Source organism: Cetorhinus maximus, chromosome 3 (assembly GCF_964194155.1).
Source record: "Cetorhinus maximus chromosome 3, sCetMax3.hap1.1, whole genome shotgun sequence".
In the NCBI taxonomy this organism is placed as follows: domain Eukaryota; kingdom Metazoa; phylum Chordata; class Chondrichthyes; order Lamniformes; family Cetorhinidae; genus Cetorhinus; species Cetorhinus maximus.
This window is the reverse complement of record NC_135881.1, coordinates 153689564-153709062: the sequence shown is the minus strand read 5'-3', so window position 1 is coordinate 153709062 and position 19499 is coordinate 153689564.

The window sequence follows — 19499 nt, the reverse complement described above, 5'->3', positions numbered from 1 at the left end:
TATCACTAATCCCAGTACCATTTAAGTGGAGTGGTGGAATGTTCCCAATGGGATGGCTCCCTCTTTCCCCAGTACTGCTGCCAGTGCCCCATGAATCAAAGCTCCTTCTCCCCATACCACTATTTGAGCCATGTATTCAATTCTCTAATCTGTGTGATCCTAAGCCAATTGACAGGTGGCTCAGTTAACAATCCTGGGTTATTTCCTTTCAGGTTCTGTGTTATAATTTAGACCCTAACTCCTCAAATGTTCTCAGCAGAATATCATTCCTCATTCTACCTATGTCAGCTTGGTGAACATATAAGTGTCTGTTAGAAATTAAGCCTGCAATCTCTTGTTATATGAGGCATATAACTATGATTTGTGGGTCTCAGCATTCTTTTCAATAGCTTTACATATTTTATTCTGAGAGTCAAAATGTTTCTCTTGATTCATCATTTGACTTGAAGGGACAATTGAGAAGTTGCTGGGCTACTAATTGATCCTCAGAAGACAACTAAACAGTGTTTAATGATCCTGGAACTGTGTGTCCAGGACAATCACCATTCAATCCCTGAGTCATGCTGAATTAACTGAATAGGGACAACGGTGGAAATCCTACAACTGGCTTCAATGCCCTGAGCTTGGCAAATGAAAAAAATCAACCAGCATTCCTGTCTCTGGTTGCTATTCAGAGACATTACTGTAAAACATGTGTGTAATTACATATATTTTGAGTGAGGATAGGGTTGGGTTTGGCTGTAAAGCTTTTCACAATTGAACAGACTGCAACGTTTTCAGTCTGGGCTCATGTGTAAAGATTAATTACTGGGACGAGGTGCACGATTCGTAGAACCTCTTCCAACATGAGTCACCACCTTCTGCAAAGTAGGGGAGAAGTTAGAGTGAAAAAAATAACTGAGAATTTAGTGTAATTTAATTATGCATAAACAAATGACTAAGAAATTCAGCAAATTTGTTTCTGCAAATAACTGTATATATTTATATATGAAAGGTATATATGTATAAAAAGTGAGTATGGTTGTGTAGAATGCTTCATAAAATTTCTTGTCACAGTCAACTGCAATGAAATGTTTGCTAGCATTCAATATTGCACCTCCAAAACAACAACTTGTATGGATATAGCACCTTTATTTAGAAAAATGTCCTAAGCTACTTTACAGAAGCTTAGACAAAAATTGACAGTGAACCGTAGATCAAGATATTTAATGGTTAGATTTTAATGAGCGTTTTAAAAAGAGGAGAGAGGTAGAGATATGGAGAAGTTTAGGAAAGGAATTCTAGAGTTAGGGTGTAGATAGCTGAAGGCACGGCCACCAACAGGAGAACAAAATTAGTGGATGCACAAGAAGCCAGAGTTGGAGGAGCACAGAAACCTCAAAAGGCTGTAGGTTCAGAAAGGAAGGAGCAAGGCTCTGAAAGTCTTGAACACAAGCATGGGAATTTTAAAATTGAGGCTTTGGTGAGCTGGAATCCAATGTAGGCCAGAAGGCACACATGTGAAGGACTTCGGGCAAGTCAGGGTACAGATTTTGAATGCACTGATTTTTATGGAAGATAGATTATGGGATGTTGGCCAGGAGACCCTTTGAACAGTCGAGTCTGGAGGTATCCAAAGCAAGGATTAGGGTTTCAACAGCAGATGGGTTTAAGTAGGGCAGACACGGGTGATATGATGGAGGTGGAAGTAGGCAGTCTTGCAGGTGAAGAAGAAATGGCCTCAAAAACTCAGCTCCATGTCATAGATGACGCTGAGTATGTGAATAGTTTAGTTCAATTTGAGACAATGGCCAGGAAGCGGGAATGGAATTGGTGGCTAGAAAATGAAGCCCAAAAACAATAACTTCAGTCATCACAATTTTTAATTGGAGGAAATTGTGGCCCATCTGTAGTGCTCAATGGTTTAATTGTTCTGTATTTGATTATGCTAGTATAGTAACAGATCATTGTACACTTTCTTGATTGCTTAAGCCTGTGGGTAGAGCAAGAGAGTGAAGTACCAACACCAGACTAGGAATGTTCTGGAAAGGACCTGGGTCTAGCAAAGACCATGTGTGTTGGAAGTCATGTAAATTCTGAGATGTTTTAAAGTATTGTAAATAAAGATTTAGAACTAGAGTCATCACTGCATTGTTCTGAGATTAAAAAGTAATCTAAGATACAAAGTAATCCAGCACGTTCCAACACCATCCACAACTGGATACAGAACAAGCAGCGTGACAAATCAGAGACACTGGAGGGATCACGAGTGGTGGTGGTGAGGTAGAGCTTAGTGTACCTATGGTACTTTCTAAATGGTGGCAATGTAGAAACAATGGCAGTCCAAGGAGATTTGAATGTCCAAGTTCACAGTTCAAATCAAAAAGACTAATGAAGTGCTGGCCTTTATATCTTGAGGTCTAGAATAGAAGGGAATGGAAATCATGCTTTTGCTATACAAAGTCTTGGTTAGATCGCATCTGGAGAATTGTGACCACATTTTAGGAAGGGTATATTGACCTTGGAGGGAGTGCAGTATAGATTTATCCAGAATGATAATTTAACCTTTGGTGTTCAGGTATGAAGAGAGATTACACAATCTAAGGTTGTATTCCCTGGAATTTAGAAGATTAAGGGGTGATTTGGTTCAACTTTTCAAGGTATTAAGGGGAAAAGGTAGGATAAATAGAGATGGAGAGTATTTGCATTGGTTAGGGAATCTAGGACTCAAAAACATAGTCTAAAACTGATAGCCAGACCTTCCAGGTGTTAAATTAGAAAATGCTCAAATACACAAGTGGGAGGAGTTTGCAACCCTTTTATGCAAATTAATGAGGTCAATTGTTAAATTTAAAACTGAGATTGATAGATTTTTGTCAATCAAAGGTTTTAAGGAATATAGGGCAAGGCAGATATATGCAGATAGGTTGCAAATCAGCCATGACTTCATTCAAATTGGAACAGACTTGAGGGCTAAATGACCTGCCCAAGTTCCTATGATCCTAAAATGATGCATGAGTCATGGTTGATAGGAATTGTTAGAAACTGTTGGTGGGGGTGGTGGGCATGAATTGAGAGGCCAGTTGAGAAGCTAGTTGCAAAGTTGGTAAGATATGGCATTTGAAGATGAATTCACTGACCTTGACCATTTATATATGCTCATTGAACCTCTTCCAGCACTGCATCCAGATCCTCAGGGCTGCACTGGTTGGATTGATCACTATTACCATCTGCTCCCACTGTCTTTGTAGGGCTGGATTTTGTTGGGGTAGTGATGGCCTCATTGGAGGGCTAGAAAGCCCCACCTCAGACATTTTGGGAAGACCCAACCAGATTCTGTGGCAATCAAGCAGCTAACAAGCTACTGTCCCTTTAAATGATGAGATCCCTCCTCCAAGAGTTGCTGTCAACTGAAGGGCCAATGGCCACTGCTGGATCTGAACCTAGCTTCAAACAAAGTCATGGATTTGAAAGAAGCTAGGTGAGGGTCACTAGGCAGTCAGGCAGGTTTCAGTGAGGGGTGGGTGGTGGTTGATGAGGTGATGTTGCTGTGGGGGTGGCCATTGCTGCCAGGGAACCCTTCCATGGGCCACATGGTGCCTGATTAGGAGGTCCACCCCTTGCTTGCAGGCCAGCTGTAAGTGTTTACCTTTAATTGGCCACTTAAGGTTTCAATTGGCCTTTGGGCAGAAAGACTATCTTCCATCTTCCCTGCTGCTGATAAAATATGCATCGGGAAGGTGGTGGACAATCCAACACCTGCCTTCCCTTAACATTTTATGGCCACCCTCTTTGTGCCCAGCCTGTCCCTAGAGGCCAGATAAAATAGAGCCCGTTGTGTCTGTTTGAAGGGCCTGCTGGTTTCCCGTAGATAGAAGACTATCTCCTCCTGTCCGCCTCCTATAGTATAGAATCATGGAACACAGTTTTACAGTCCCATGCCAGTGGGTTTGCAGATAGGGTGGCATGTAAAATTCTGCCAGTTTCCATCCCGCTGCCTACCTGTCTGACACCAACCTGGCAGTGACTTAACAAGGAATTGGGGCAGTGTGGCATTTGAGGCCTAGTGTCAAAATCACTGATCAAAATCCTGGAATTCCCTTTCTAACTCCACTGTGGGCATACCTTGTACCTATACCACATGGACTACAACAGTTCAAAAAGGCAGCTCACCAACATCTTCTCAAGGGCAATTAGGGATGGGCAATAAATGCCTAACTATTGTTGCCCATGTCGTGTGAACAAATAAAAAAAATGAGGCCCTTAAGGGCTACTTCCTAACTGGCTGCAATTTTTAGGCCAGTGGGAGGAGGTTAGGCATGAGAGCCTGCATGGGCCTCACAGGCTGCCTTTCCTGACTGGGGGCCCCCAAGACCTCCACGCCGCAAAGTGGCCGCTCCTCCCTGGCCTTTGCGACTTGGACCCCAAATCACTTGCCCCCCTCGCAGGGGCCTCCTCTTTTGACCCTACCGAGAGACCCCCGGACTTATCTCCATCCTGGGCTAGAGATATTTCATTCCGTAGGAGATGATGTAGTCCCAGCAGTGACCATCGCTCCTAGTGGTGTTGCTTGGATTAAAGAGCTTCTGGGCAATCAGATGGCTGGCAGCTAACTGAGGCTGAATCTCCTCCCCATGTTGGTGTGGAAGACCTGCCTCCAGCCAATTAACACTCAGTAAAGCATTAAATAGCTATTTGACGGCCATCAGAAGCAAGGCTGTGTTCCCCACTGACTTTTCCGGTGGAGGGTTGAGAAACCCTGCCAACTGAAAAATCCAACTCGTAGGATCATAGAATGGTTACAGCACCAAATTAGGCTGTTCGGCCCATCAGGCCCATGCCAGCTCACTGGAAGCTATTTCCACTCCCCTGACTTTTCCCCAAAGCTTTGCAAATTCTTTCCCTTTTGAAAGCCACAATTGAATGTGCCTGCACCACGCTCTCAGGCAATGTGTTCCAGATCCTAAACACCCGCTGCATCAAAAATTTATTTTTTATGTCCATTGGTTCTTTTGTCAATCAGCTTAAATCAGTGTTCTCAGATTCTTGACCCTTCCGCCAATGGGAACCATTTCTCTCTATCTACCCTGTCTAGAGATGCTGAGAAGCTCTATTAAATCTACTCTCAACCTTCTCTTCTGTAACCACAATCCCAGTCTATCTCAATCATCTCCTGTCTATCCACCTAACTGAACTCCCTCATCCATATTTGTAAATCTTTTCTGCACCCTCTCTAAAGCCTTCAAGTCTTTCCTAAAACCTGATGCCAACAATTGGACACAGTACTCCAGTTGAGGCCCAACTAGTATTTTATAAAGATTCATCATAACCTCCTTGCTTTTGTGCTGTCTGCCTCTATATATAAAACCCAGGATTCCGTATGCCTTTTTAACCATTTTCTCAACCAACCCTGCCAACCTCAATGATTTGTACATATATATCACCTGCAGCTGAATCAGGAAGACTCCGCGGATCTTTAAAAATGGTATGCAAGACCTGGATTCAGAAGGCCCACCCCCATTTCTGGCCTAAAACATTTTCGCCAACGGGGCAAAGGGAGCAGGGCATGATTTCCACATGCGCGAATCACAAATCTGGTGGTCCATTTAAAATTAGTTAAGAGTTGAAACAGACCCCATTTTGGCTGTTGCAAAGGGCTTAACTCATAGTGTGGGAGTCACAAATTGATGGAGTAGACACAAACGTTCTTGAAAGGTGGGTAAGGTTTGTATAATTGTCATGATATGAAGTTTTTAAAACCGCCCACTCTTTAAACTTCTTTTAAAAAGGCTGCAGCTGTCGCTGAGAGTTTAAAAAAACACTGCATTGATTAATAGGCATAGGTGAGAAAGAAAAATAGCATCTGGTCATGCTGGAGCTCTTTGTTAACATTTCTCCAAGGCTGTCAGAATATCATTATGAGTGGCTGAGTTTCAAAAGCTACCATTCTCTCAGCAGGGGATGCTGAGTTGACAGTATGATTGACAGCTTAAAGGTGCTATTAAAGGATTAGCTGTATTTTTATGTGGTTAGTGAAATAGATGTTTGTTAGCTTTCAAAGGATTTGAGTATGGGAGTTTTTTCACTATCAAGTGTGTAGGAGTGAGAGTTAAGTTAGATTGTTAGAAGTTTATTTCTTTCATCTCCAGATGACTCCTTAGGTCTGTCCATGGTGGATACTGGGTGAGTGGCTATTGAGTTGGCATGGAGGGTATGAGAAGATATGGGCGTGGGTGGAGGTTATGAGTTGGCATGGAGAGTATGAGGGTCTATTGGTCAGGGGGGTGAGAGGGTATGAGAGCTGAGTGGTACAGGGCCAAGAACTTCTAAAGCAAATGGGATGAAGTTCCAGAGAACTGAAGTGGGACTTCCAAATCGCCCACTTTGGCACTTGCCTGCCCCCGTGGCCACCTATGCTCTGCTTCTAGGGTCGACGGCCTATTTCATCCCTTGTTACTGAGGTGGGTCTGGTGAGTTGAGAAATTTCCAGATTCAAGCTGCCCGCTTTGGTAGCCAAAATCTGCACCCTCTTTAGACTTGTGCCCTCTATTTTATATTGAATCTCCTCATTCCTCCCACCAAATGTATTATTTCACATTTCGCTGCATTAATTTTCTTCTGCCACATGGGCAACCATTCCACTAGCCTGCCTGTGTTGTCTTGAAGTCCATCACTATCCTCATCACAGTTCACAATATTTCCAAGTGTTGTGTCATCTGCAAATCTTGCCCTCCACGTTAAAGTCTAGCTCATTAATATTTATGAAGAAAACCAGTGGCCTGACTACTGACCCCTGGGAAACCCTTCTATATACCTTCCTTTGGTCTGAAAAACAACTGAAAAACAATCATTGTTCTCTGTCTCCCAGTAGAATGGAAGCTAGCAAATGTAACATTATTATTCAAAGAAGGAGGGAGAGAGAAAACAGGGCAATTAGCTTGACATCAGTCGTTGGGAAAGTGCTGGAATCCATTATTAAGGAAGTCTTAACAATGCACTTAGAAAATCATGGTATAATCAGACAAAGCCCATGTAGTTTTATGAAAGGGAAATCATGTTTGACAAATTTATTTGAGTTTTTTGAGGATGCAATTGTTAGGGTAAATAAAGGGGAACCAGTAGGTTTAGTGTGCTTGGATTTCCACAAAGTATTCAATAAGGTGCCACATAAAAGGTTAATATGCAAGCTAAGAAATTAGTGATAATATATTAGCATGGATAGAGTATTGGTTAATGGACAGGAAGCAAAGTGTAGGGATAAATGTGGTAGTTTCAAGTTGACTGTTGTGATTAGTGGAGTGCTGTAAGGATCAGTGGGGAGCTGCCGTTGTTCACGATCTATGTTAATGACTTAGATGAAGAGACAGAGAGTAATATATCAAAGTTTGCTGATCATACCAAACTAGGTGGGAAAGCTGTGAGGAGAACAGAAGTGGCTACAAAGAGATATAAGGGAGTGGGCAATTATGTGGCATATGGACTATGATGAGGGGAAGTGTGAGGTTATTCACTTCTGCAGAAAGTAAAGTAAAGCAGAATACTTTAAAAGGTGTGAAACTTGTGAATGTTGATGTTCAGAGGGATTTGGGTGTACTCATACAAGGAACACAGAATGTTGGCATGCTGGTACAGTAAGCAATTAGGAAGGCAAATGGCATGTTGGCCTTTATTAAAAGGGAATTAGAGAACAAAAATAAAAAAGTTTTGCTACAATTGTACAGGGCTTTGGTGAGACACACTTGAAGTACTGTATGCAGTTTTGGTCTCCATACTTAAGGAAGAATGTAATTGCATTGGAGGTGGTATAGTGAAGGTGCACCAAATTGGTTTGGGATGTGACGGGTTGTCCTATGGCGAGAGGCTGAGTAAATTGGGCCTATACTCACCGGAGGTTTGAAGAATGAAAGGTGATCACATTGAAACATATAAGATTCTGAAGGGTAAATACTGAGAGGTTGTTTCCCTTGGCTGGGGAATCTAGAACACAGGGGCACATTCTCAGGATAAGGGGCCAATCATTTAGGTCTGAGATTAGGAGAAATTTCTTCACTCAGAGGGATGTGATTCTTTGGAATTGTCTACCCCGGAGGGTTGTGGGTGCTCCATCATTGAATATACTTAAGGCTGAGATAGACAGATTTTTGGCCCCTCAGGGAATCAAGGGATATGGGGAGCCAGCAGGAAAGTAGATTTGAAGCTGATGATCAATCAGGATCATATTGAATGGTGGAGCAGGCTCGATGGACTGTATGGTCTGCTCCTATGTCTTATGTTTGCTGTCGCTCAGTCAATTTCGTTCCCATGCTGTCACTGTCCCTTTTATTCCATGGACTTCAACTTTGCTGGCAGGCCTATGATGTGGCACCTTATCAAATGCCATTTGGAATTCCACAAAAACCTCATCAATCACATTACTCTCATCAACAAACTTAATCAAGTTAAATATTGCTGAAAAGGGAGACATGTTGCCAAAGATTTTTGTCTTGCACTCATCTGGACAAATGCAAGAATGCCAATTTCAAATGATGACAATAATTTATACTACAGGAGAAAAGGGTGCTGATTGGTTGGCAAGTCAACTCTGATTGGCCAAGTTGTTGCCATGGAGAAATCTTTGCTTCTATGATTTGCCTTTAACAAATCCATGTTGGTTTTCCTTAATTAATCTACAGTTGTCCAAGTGACTGCTAATTTTGCCCTGGATCATCACTTATAAAAATTTTCCCACCTCCACGGTTAAACATGTAATATCTGGGTTGATCCTTACACTCTTTGTAACATTTGCAATTATTTAGTCCTCTGGCACTTCTCTGTTTCCAGGGTGAATTGGAAGATTATGGCCAATTTCCACCCTTTCTTTTGCCAGCATCCTCAGATATAGCCTATCATGTCCTGGTGGCTAATCAACTTTAAATGCAGCCAGCTTTTTTAATACCATTTCTTTATCAATTTTTAGCCCATTGACTACCTCACGTACTTTGTCTTTTGCTGTGATTTTGGCAGCATCTTCTTCTTTGGTAAAGACAGATGCAAACTACTCATTTAGTACCTCAGCAGATTGCTCGATCTTTATTTTTATTTGCTCATGGAATGAGCATCACTGACAAGGTCAGCATTTACCATCCATCCCGAATTATCATTGAGAGGATAGTGGTGATCTGCCTACTTGAACTGTTGCAGTCTGTATAGTGTTGGTACACCACAGTGCGCTTAGGGATGGAGTTGCGGGATTTTGACCCAATGACAGTGAAGGAGCAGCCATAGAGTTCGAAGTCAGGGTTGTGTGACTTGAGGGGAAATTTTAGGTGCTAGTATTCCCATGTGTCTGCTACCCCTGTCCATCTAGGTGACAGAGGGTTTGGAATGTGCTGTCAAAGGAGCCTTGGTGAGTTGCTGCAGTGTGCCTTGTAGACAATAAGGACTGCTGCCACTGTGCATTATGGTGGGGGGAGTGAATATTTAAGGTGGTGGATGGGGTGCTGATCAAATGGGCTGCTTTTGTGCTGGATGGTGTCTAGCTCCAAGCACTCAAGGGGCTGCACTCATGCAGCCAAGTGAATCGTGCCATTCCCCAAAACTAGATCTTGCAATGTCTCCTTCCTTGTTGGGCTGGAAGCATACTGATCAAGAAAATTCTCCCAAACACAGTTCAAAAACTCTTTCCTCTCTCTGTCCTTTACATGGAAACATAGAAACTAGGAGCAGGGGTAGCCATTTGACCCTTCGAGCCTGCTCCGCCATTCATTATGATCATGGCTGATCATCCAACTCAATAGCGTGCTCCCGGTTTCTCCCCATGTCCTTTGATCCCTTTTGCCCCAAGAGCTACATTACAATATTGCTATTCCAATCTTTAATGGGATAATTTAAGTCCCCAATTATCATTACTCCATAGTTTCTGCAGCTCTCTGTAATTTCCTTGCCACCATTTGGTGGCCTAGAGAATACACCCAGTAGTTACACCTTTATTGTTTCTGAACCCTAAACAAATAGATTATGTGCTTGACTGCTCCAGAACATCTTCTCTCCCTAGTACTGAAATATTTTCCTTAATATAGTATATTGGTATTGTCGTTGGACTAGTAATCCAGAGACCCAGGGTAATGCTCTGGGGACCCAGGATCGAATCCCGCCACGGCAGATGGTGGAATTTGAATTCAATAAAAATCAGGAATTAAAAGTCTCATGATGACTATGAAACCATTGTCGATAGTTGTAAAAACCCATCTGCTTCACTAATGTCCTTTAGGTAAGGAAATCTGTCGTCCTTACCTCATCTGGCCTACATGTGACAGACCCACAGCAATATGGTTGACTCTTAAATGCCCTCTAAAATGGCCTAGCAAGCCACTCAAGTTGTATCAAGCCGCTACAAAGTCACAAAAAAGGAATGAAACTGGACGGACCACCCGGCATCGACCTAGGCACCAGAAACGAACAATGGCAATCTCAGCCCTGTTGACCTGCAAAGTACTCCTTACTAACATCTGGGGGCTTGTGCCAAAGTTGGGAGAGCTGTCTCACAGACTAGTCAAGCAACAGCCTGATAGTCATCCTTACAGAATCATATCTCACAGATAATGTCCCAGGCACCATCATCACTATCCCTAGGTCTGTCCTGCCTGTGGGAGAGATGTGTGGGGCAGAGGTAGTGGCACAGTGTATACAGTCGGGAGGGAGATGCCCTGGGAGTCCTCAACATTGACTCTGGACCTCATGAAGCCTCATGGCATCAGGTCAAACATGGGCAAGGCAACCTCCCACGTACCGCCCTCCCTCAGTTGATGAACCAGCACTCCTCCATGTTGAACACCACTTGGAGGAAGCACTGAGTGTGGCAAGAGTACATAATGTACTCTAAGTGGGGGACTTCAATGTCCATCACCAAGAGAGGCTTGGTAGCACCACCACTGACGGAGCTGGCTGAGTCCTAAATGACATAGCTGCTAGACTGGGTCTGCGGCAGGTGGTGAGGGAACCAACAAGAGGGAAAAACATACATGACCTCACCCTCACCAACCTGCCTGCTGCAGATGCATCTGTCCCTGACAGTATCGGTAGGAGTGACCACCACACAGTTGTGGAGACGAAACCCCATCTTCACATTGAGGACACCCTCCATCATGTTGTGTGATGTTATCACTGTGCTAACTGGGAGAGATTTCGAGTAGATCTAGCAACTCAAAACTGGAGATCCATGAGACGCTGTGGACCATCAGCAGCAGCAGAATTGCACTCAACCACAATCTGTAACCTCATGCCCCGGCATATTCCACCACTCTACCCATCCCACCAAGCCAGGGGATCAACCCTGGTTTAATGAAGAGTGCAGGAGGGAATACCAGGAGCAGCATCAGGCATATCTAAAAATGAGGTGTCAACCTGGTGAAGCTATAACACAGGACTACTTGCATGCCAAACAGCATAAGCAGCAAGTGATAGACAGAGCTAAGCGATCCCACAACCAACGGATCAGATCTAAGCTCTGCAGTCCTGCCACATCCAGCCATGAATGGTGGTGGACAATTAAACAACTCACTGGAGAAGGAGCTCCACAAATATCCCCATTCTCAATGACGGAGGTGCCCAGCATATCAGTGCAAAAGATAAGGCTGAAACATTTGCTACAATCTTCAGTCAGAAGTATCAATTGGATGATCCATCTCAGCCTCCTATAGAGGCCCCCAGCATCACAGATACCAGTCTTCAGCCAATTCGATTCACTCCACGTGATAACAAGAAATGGCTGAAGGCACTGGATACTTCAAAGGCTATGGGGCCTGACAATATTCTGGCAATAGTACTGAAGGCTCCAGAACTTGCCACACCCCTAGCCAAGCTATTCCAGTACAGCTACAATACTGGCATCTACCCAGCTATGTGGAAATTTGCCCAGGTATGTCCTGTACACAAAAAGAAGGACAAATCCAACCTGGCCAGTTACTGCCTCATCAGTCTATTCTCCATCATCAGTAAAGTAATGGAAGGGGTCATCAACAGTGCTATCAAGCGGCACTTGCTTAGCAATAACCTGCTCACTGATGCCTTGATGGGTTCGGCCAGGACCACTCAGCTCCTGACCTCATTGCAGCCTTGGTTCAAACATGGACAAAAGAGCTGAACTCCCGAGGAGAGGTGAGAGTGACATCAAGGCAGCATTTGGCCGAGTGTGGCATCAAGGAGCCCTAGCAAAACTGGAGCCATGGGAATCAGGGGGAAACTCTCTGCTGGTTGAAGTCATACCTAGAACAAAGGAAGATGGTTGTGGTTGTTGGAGGTCAATCATCTCAGCTCCAGGACATCACTGCAGGAGTTCCTCAGGGTAGTGTCTTTGGCACAACCATCTTCAGCTGCTTCATCAATGACCTTCCTTCCATTATGAGTACAGAAGCGGGAATCTTCACTAATGATTGATCAATGTTCAGCACCATTCGTGACTTCTCAGATACTGAAGCAGTCCATGTCCAAATGCAGCAAGACCTGGACAATATCTAGGCTTGGGCTGACAAGTGGCAAGCAATATTCGCGCCACACAAGTATCAGGCAATGACCATCTCCAGCAAGAGAGAATCCAACCATCACCCCTTGATGTTCAATGGCATTACCATCACTGAATCCCCCACTATCAACATCCTGGGGGTTACCATTGACCAGAAACTGAACTGGACTAGTCATATGAATACTGTGGCTACAAGAGCAGGTCAGAGGCTAGGAATCCTGTGCTTAGTAACTCACCTCCTGACTCCCCGAAGCCTGTCCACCATGTCCAAAACACAAGTCAGGAGTGTAATAGAATACTCCCCACTTGCTTGGATGAGTACAGCTCCAACAACACTTAAGAAACTTGACACCGTCCAGGACGGAGCAACCTGCTTGATTGGCACCACATATACAAACATTCACTCCCTCCACCACCGACACACAGTAGCAGCAGTGTGCACCATCTACAAGATGCACTGCAGGAATTCACCAAGCCTCCTTCGACAGCACCTTCCAAACCCATGACCACTACCATCTAGAAGGACAAGGGCAGCAGGTAGATGGGAACACCGCCACCTGCAATTTCCCCTCCAAGTCACTCACCATCCGGATTGGAAATATATTGCTGTTCCTTCACTGTCGCTGGGTCAAAATCCTGGAACTCCCTCCCTAACAGCACTATGGATGTACCTACACCACATGGACTGCAGTGGTTCAAGAAGGCAGCTCACCACCTTCTCAAGGGCAACAAGGGATGGGCAATAAATATTGGCCAAGCCAATGAAGCCCACATCCCATGAATGAATAAAAAAAAAACACTGCCACCTTGTTTTTCCTTTCCTATCTTTCCTGAACACCGTCTATCCACGAATATTTTGTACCTGGTCCTGACGTTTTTGAGCCAGGTATCCCTTTTCACCACAACATAAGATTCTCATGTGAAAATCTGCATCTGTAGCTCATCAACCTTATTTATCATGCTTCATGTATTTGCAGATATGCACTCAAACCCAATTTAGGCTTTATGGAATTCTCTCATATTCCAAATCTGCATTGCACTTTATTATTTCTTACTCTCGTGCTATCTAATTCCCCCAACTCTTTGTTTCTAATTTCTAAAGTGATATCCTGCTTCCCACCCCCTATCTAGTTATTTTAAACTTTCCTCAACAGCACTAGCAAACAGCCCAGAGAGGACATTGATCTCCACTCTGTTCACATGCAAACTTTCTGGCCTGTATAGATCCCATCTCCCCCAGAACTGGTCCCAATATTCGAGGAATCTAATGCGTTCCCTCCTGCACCATCTCTCCAGCCATGTATTCATCTGCTTTATTATAATATTTGTACACTCACTTGCACATGGCACTGGGAATAATCCAGGAATTGCTACCTTGAGGTCCTGCTTGATGGTTTTCTTCCTAGCTCCCTTGGACTTGCCTGCAGAATCTCAACCCTCTTTCTACCTCTATCATTGGCATGATATGGACCACTACTTCTGTCTGTTCACCCTCCCTCCTCAGAATACTCTGCAACCACTCAGTGACATACTTGACCCTGGTACCAGTGAAACAACATTGCATCCTGAAATCATGTCTGCAGCTGCAGAAGTGCTTGCCTGTCACCCTAACTATAGAATCCCCAGCATTTTTTCTTTCCCAATCTCCCTTCTGCGTCTTGTGCAGCTGAACCATCCATGGCTTGATGGACTTGGCTCTGTTGCCCTCCCAGGGGAACCATCAATTTCACCAGAACTAAATGCTGTTTGGAGAGTGAGATGTACTCAGGGGATTCTTGCATGACCTGCTTGGTCCCCCTTATTTGTATGGAAGACAACCATCCCCTTTCTGCTGCACACCCTTAAGCTACAGGTTTACCATATCTAGAAATCTGGTATTTACACAGCACTCAGTCTCGCAGATGCACTGCAATGATGCCAGCTGCCGCTCAAGACCTGAACCCTGGAGCTTGAGTTGCTCCAGCTTGTTATGATCCCCAGCTGAGGTTACCCCTGGTCAAGCCTGATCCCAAAGTGGAACCCATAGCAAAGAGTTACAGACCTTCAGCCATCTCTTTGGACCTTATTGCCTCTTACAAGCTGTTCTTGCTTTAAATTTACTTCCTGCAGATTTTGGCTCTTTAAACCTGAAGCTTGAAGTCTTTACCTCAGGCCCTCACTCTTAACTTCACTTAACAGAATCTTTTCCAGGTTCCTGTCCTTTCTTTGACTACAAGGTCTTCTTGGGACTTTCTCCTGTTCAACTTCCCTGGATTTTGTAGTCTTTCCTTTAGCTTGGGATTTGCTATCTGTCCCCTTTGCTCCAGTCTCTCCTGGCAACTACTTTCAAAACCAACTGAACTCAAACAGATTCAAAAATCAAACTGCTGTCTCTCTTCTTCTGAGTGCATCTGTGGGAGGGGCCTGCCTCTCTGGACCCCTGTTGCTAGGCAACAGCACTGTTTTTTTCCTACTGTTGTTTGCTTAACTTAGCTTACAGTCATAAAACTCTCATTAGAAATGCAAGCACCTTTTAAAGTGAAACTAAAACTCAATTTGATCTTTCTTAACACACAAATACAGAAATACGAATCAAACTTAAACTTATTATGACACAGCCAATGGTAAATGCTGAGCTGTTCAAATCCCAGAGGGAAACATGAAATAACTGTCATAACCTATTTTGCAATTTATGTTTTGAGATGCAGGCTTTGAGTTCAGTAGTAATAAGACAACTGAGTCTCAAGAGGTTTTTATAAGACAAAATTAAACATTTTTAATACAAGAAAGATTGTAAGCACATACATATGTCTACAAAATTATTACTATAATAACTACAAAAATCCCCTAGTTAACTGACTCCTAGTTACACCTCTGATAAGGCAACTGTAAAACACATAGATTTAAACAGACCCCTCACAAAGCACCCCCTGGACAGTCAAATTCAAAATGAGTTTCTTTCAGCTCTGCGTCCTTACAGACAGTGGCTTGAGGCTTACAGGCTGGAGGCTTTAGATCTTAGAATCTCTCCTCCTTTTCCAGTAGCCTTTTCCTTTATACATATTTTCCTCTTTGAATGTAAATTCTCATTGTTTCACTAGGTCTTTTGAACTTCACCTCTTCTAACAATAAAATCCCTTTCATAGAACCAATTTTATTAGTAAGCTTTGGAAAAATAAACACATTTAGCTTCTTCTGGCTAGGTGTGATATTTCACCCATTCTTTTGAATGGTTTATTTTAAAATGCAAATTGTCCCTTGACACCTATGTTTCTAAACTTCCCCATGTTTGTCTAATTAACATTTCAAACGCGCTTCTCTTCTATACATCAAAGTCTCTAGACGAGCTGACTTTGATCCAATTCAGACATACACACACGTACATTCAGACACCACTAAGCTCTATTTTAAAATAATTTCCAATAACATTATAGACATTATTATATCTTCTTGGCAAACTTTAAAGCTAAGACTCATTCGTAACACCTACAAATACCAATATAACTTACTTAAACTATCTCTAATTCCTAATAAGCTGGTAACACTTCCTACACATATGGTTGTCCAGGACACAAGAAACATCCTGGAGTTCCCATGTGGAACAGGTTACACATTTCCTGGGAATGAGGTGCCCTACTGTCACAGTATTTATTAACCGAATTAAAAAAAATAAATTTAAGTCTTAAATAAGTATCCACCAGCTATTCACCAATCAACTGCTTCCCCTGTGCTGATGTCTCTTCAAATTATATGTAGATTTACTTAAATGCTTTATTTGACTCATTATTTAAATATCTCAACTTAACTAAAATTAGGATCCCTTTAATGTTACCATCCCTCTTAATTTAATTTTAACCTTATTGCCTCAGATCTGATTAATTGCACACAATTGTAATTATAGAGTTATAGAGTCATGGGCTGGAATTTTACACTCCCCTTGGGAATGGGTTGGCAGGTGGGGAGGGCATAAAATTTTAGTGTGGCATGGGGGATGTGGTGCCCATTGCTTACAAGTCTCCACCAGCATTTTAGCAGTGGCAGGGTAGGCGTTGGGTAGCCTGCTCATCCTTGGACCAATTCAGGCCCTTAAGTTGGCTATTAATGGCTTCCTAAGGACCTCTTCCCAACATTGCTTGTATTTTAGCAGTGGCAGGGGCTGCCCATATCTGATGGCAAGGCTCCCAGGTAAACCCTGGAAGACTTGCTGTGGGCTCAGGGCTAGGGTTTGGCACCCTGTGCACAATGGAGGTCCATCCAGCAGAAAGGGACATACCCACTTGAACCCCCCCCACCTCCCATAGCCTCTCGATCGCCATCCTCTGCCCCTCATTATGAACTGCCTGACTGGCCCTGGTGAGGCTCGCCCAATTACCTTCAAGTCTTCATCGGGGAGTCCTCCTTGTTGGGGGGGACTGACTGCAGTCCCAGCAGCTGCCACCTCTCCCAGTGGGGCAGCTGTGACTGGAGAGCTGCCAGCTCTCTGATTGGCCAGCAGCTCTTGGAGGTGGCACATCTTCCCTCTTAGGGGTGGAGCTAAGTCCCAGGTCATTCACTGCCTGATGACTATAAAGTCTAGTCGTGGCTTCCCGGGCTGCTGGAGGCAGACTTGCCCTTAAAATTTCAGCTAGTGGGCTGAGCTACCAGCTTCGCTTAAAATAGCGTCATAGGATGATATTTTTCCTTGGCACACTGTTCCCACCAGTGGAACCAGAAGTGGGCAGCGTTTCTATTCTCTTCCTTTTTGCTGGTTCCCACACGATTCTAGTTAAAATTAAAACAGTTGGCAGCGGACATGCGAGGCATGTGCAATCACAAGGTGGGGGTGCTTCTCATTGGTGAAACCATTTGTCAGCTGACAATGTAGCTTCAATGAGCGCGTTATAAAAAAGTTTCCTGGACAAAGAGGGTCACTCTGCATTATGGCCACAACTTTCCTGCCCGACTCAATTGCTATGAACATAAACCTTATTGAGAACACAAAGGTGGCATGGGTATTTTTCAAATTTAAATGTCACTTGTAAATATTGCACCTTACGTTGGTTTCACTTTATTCATGTGTACATCATCATTATTTAATGGGACTAGCTTAGTCAGAGAGCTAAATGAACTTTCATAGTTGGCACGCATTGGTGGTTACAGGAGAGTTAGGGACATTTTCTTGACTGTAGAATAAATAATATTGTATTTTTGCATTCACTCTTTATTGAAAGTTCATATTCGTGTCCAGCTTTGTACTTGCCACTCTGTGGGACACGAATGAACTTGCAAGCTTAGTTGACTCTGCCTTCTGTGCATTGTAAAGGAGATTGTCTGAGATCACTCTCAGCGGAGATAATTGAAATGTTGTAGGAGAACTCAAAGCTCTGTAAGGATGGTGCAGAATTTGAGTTCTCGCTCATGTTAGGCTGATTGATGTATGTCCAAGTGTAACACAGATGTCACCAGGGCCAGTATTCACTAGTGAGTGTGTGTGACAAAACTCCTCTCCCCTTGCTCTTCCAGGCGTCAGAGAATGCAGGTTCAGAGGTAGCTCTGCCAGGTGACTGGTAAGGGTTGTTCTACATCCCAAGCAGGCAATGGAATCCCAGCGATGGAACCATGGTCATGCAGGTGCTTCACTTGGGGCAGATCTGATGTATATTAGGTTGTTCTTGATAATCCATGCACATCTCTCCATGGTCCTGGCATCCAGTACAGGCTCATGCACATTCAAGGGCTCCTCCCATGGCTGCAGGGCATTCTAAAGATGGAGGACAAACAGACAGAGAACGTGGTACATATTGGTACCAACGACCTAGGTAGAAAGAGGCATGAAGTCCTGCAAGCAGAATTTAGGGAGCTAGGAAGCAGATTAAAAAACAGGACCTCAAAGGTAGTAATCCCTAGATTACTTCCGGTGCCAATGAATATAGAAATAGGAGGTTACTCCAGATGAATGCGTGGCTGGAGAAATGGTGCAGGAGGGAGGGCTTTAGATTTCTGGGACATTGGGACCATTTCTGGGGGCGGTGGGACCAGTATAAGGAGGACGGGTTGCATTTGAACCGGAATGGGACCAACATCCTTGTGGGGAGGTTTGCTAGTGCTGTTGGGGAGGGTTTAAACTAACTTGGCAGGGGGGTGGGATCCTGAGAGGAGGTTCAGCAGGGGGAGATGCACAACCAAAATTAGAAGAGAGAGCAAGTGAGTCTGGAAGGCATAGAGATTATAGGCCAGTTAACGCACAAGGGAGTTTGGCAAAGTTGGATGGTATTTATTTTAATGCAAGCAGTCTGACGAATAAGGCAGATGAGTTGAGGGCACAAATTAACACATGGAAGTATGATGTCATTGCTGTCACAGAGACATGGTTGAGAGAGGGGCAGGATTGGCAGCTCAATATTCCAGGATATAGGGTATTCAGGCGAGACAGGGAAGGAGGTAAAAGAGGAGGGTGTATCGCAATATTGATCAAGGAATCAATTACAGCAGTAAGGAGGGATGACATCTTAGAAGGCTCCTCAAATGAAACCATATGGGTAGAAATTAAAAACAAAAAAGGAGCAATCACATTGCTGGGAGTGTACTATAGGCCCCCAAACAGTTGAGAGAAATAGAAGATCAGATATGTAGGCAAATTTCAGAGAAGAGTAAAAATGATAGAGTAGTACTAGTGGGGGATTTCAACTTCCCCAACGTTAACTGGGTTAGTCATAGCATGATAGGTTTAGAAGGAGCGGAATTCTTAAAATGAATCCAGGAAAGCTTTTTAAGCTAGTACGTAGAAGGTCCTACAAGAGAAGGGGCGGTCCTGGACTTAATTTTAGGGAATGAAGCCGGGCAAGTGGTAGAAGTATCAGTGGGGGAGCAGATAGTGATCATAACTCTGTTAGATTCAAGGTTGTTATGGAAAAGGACAAGGATGGGCCAGAAATCAGAGTTCTCAATTGGGGGAAGGCCAATTTTAATAAGATAAGATATGATTTGGCCAGAGTGGAGTGGGAGCAGCTACTTTTAGGTAAATCTGCGTCAGAGCAGTGGGACTCATTCAAGAGGGAAATAG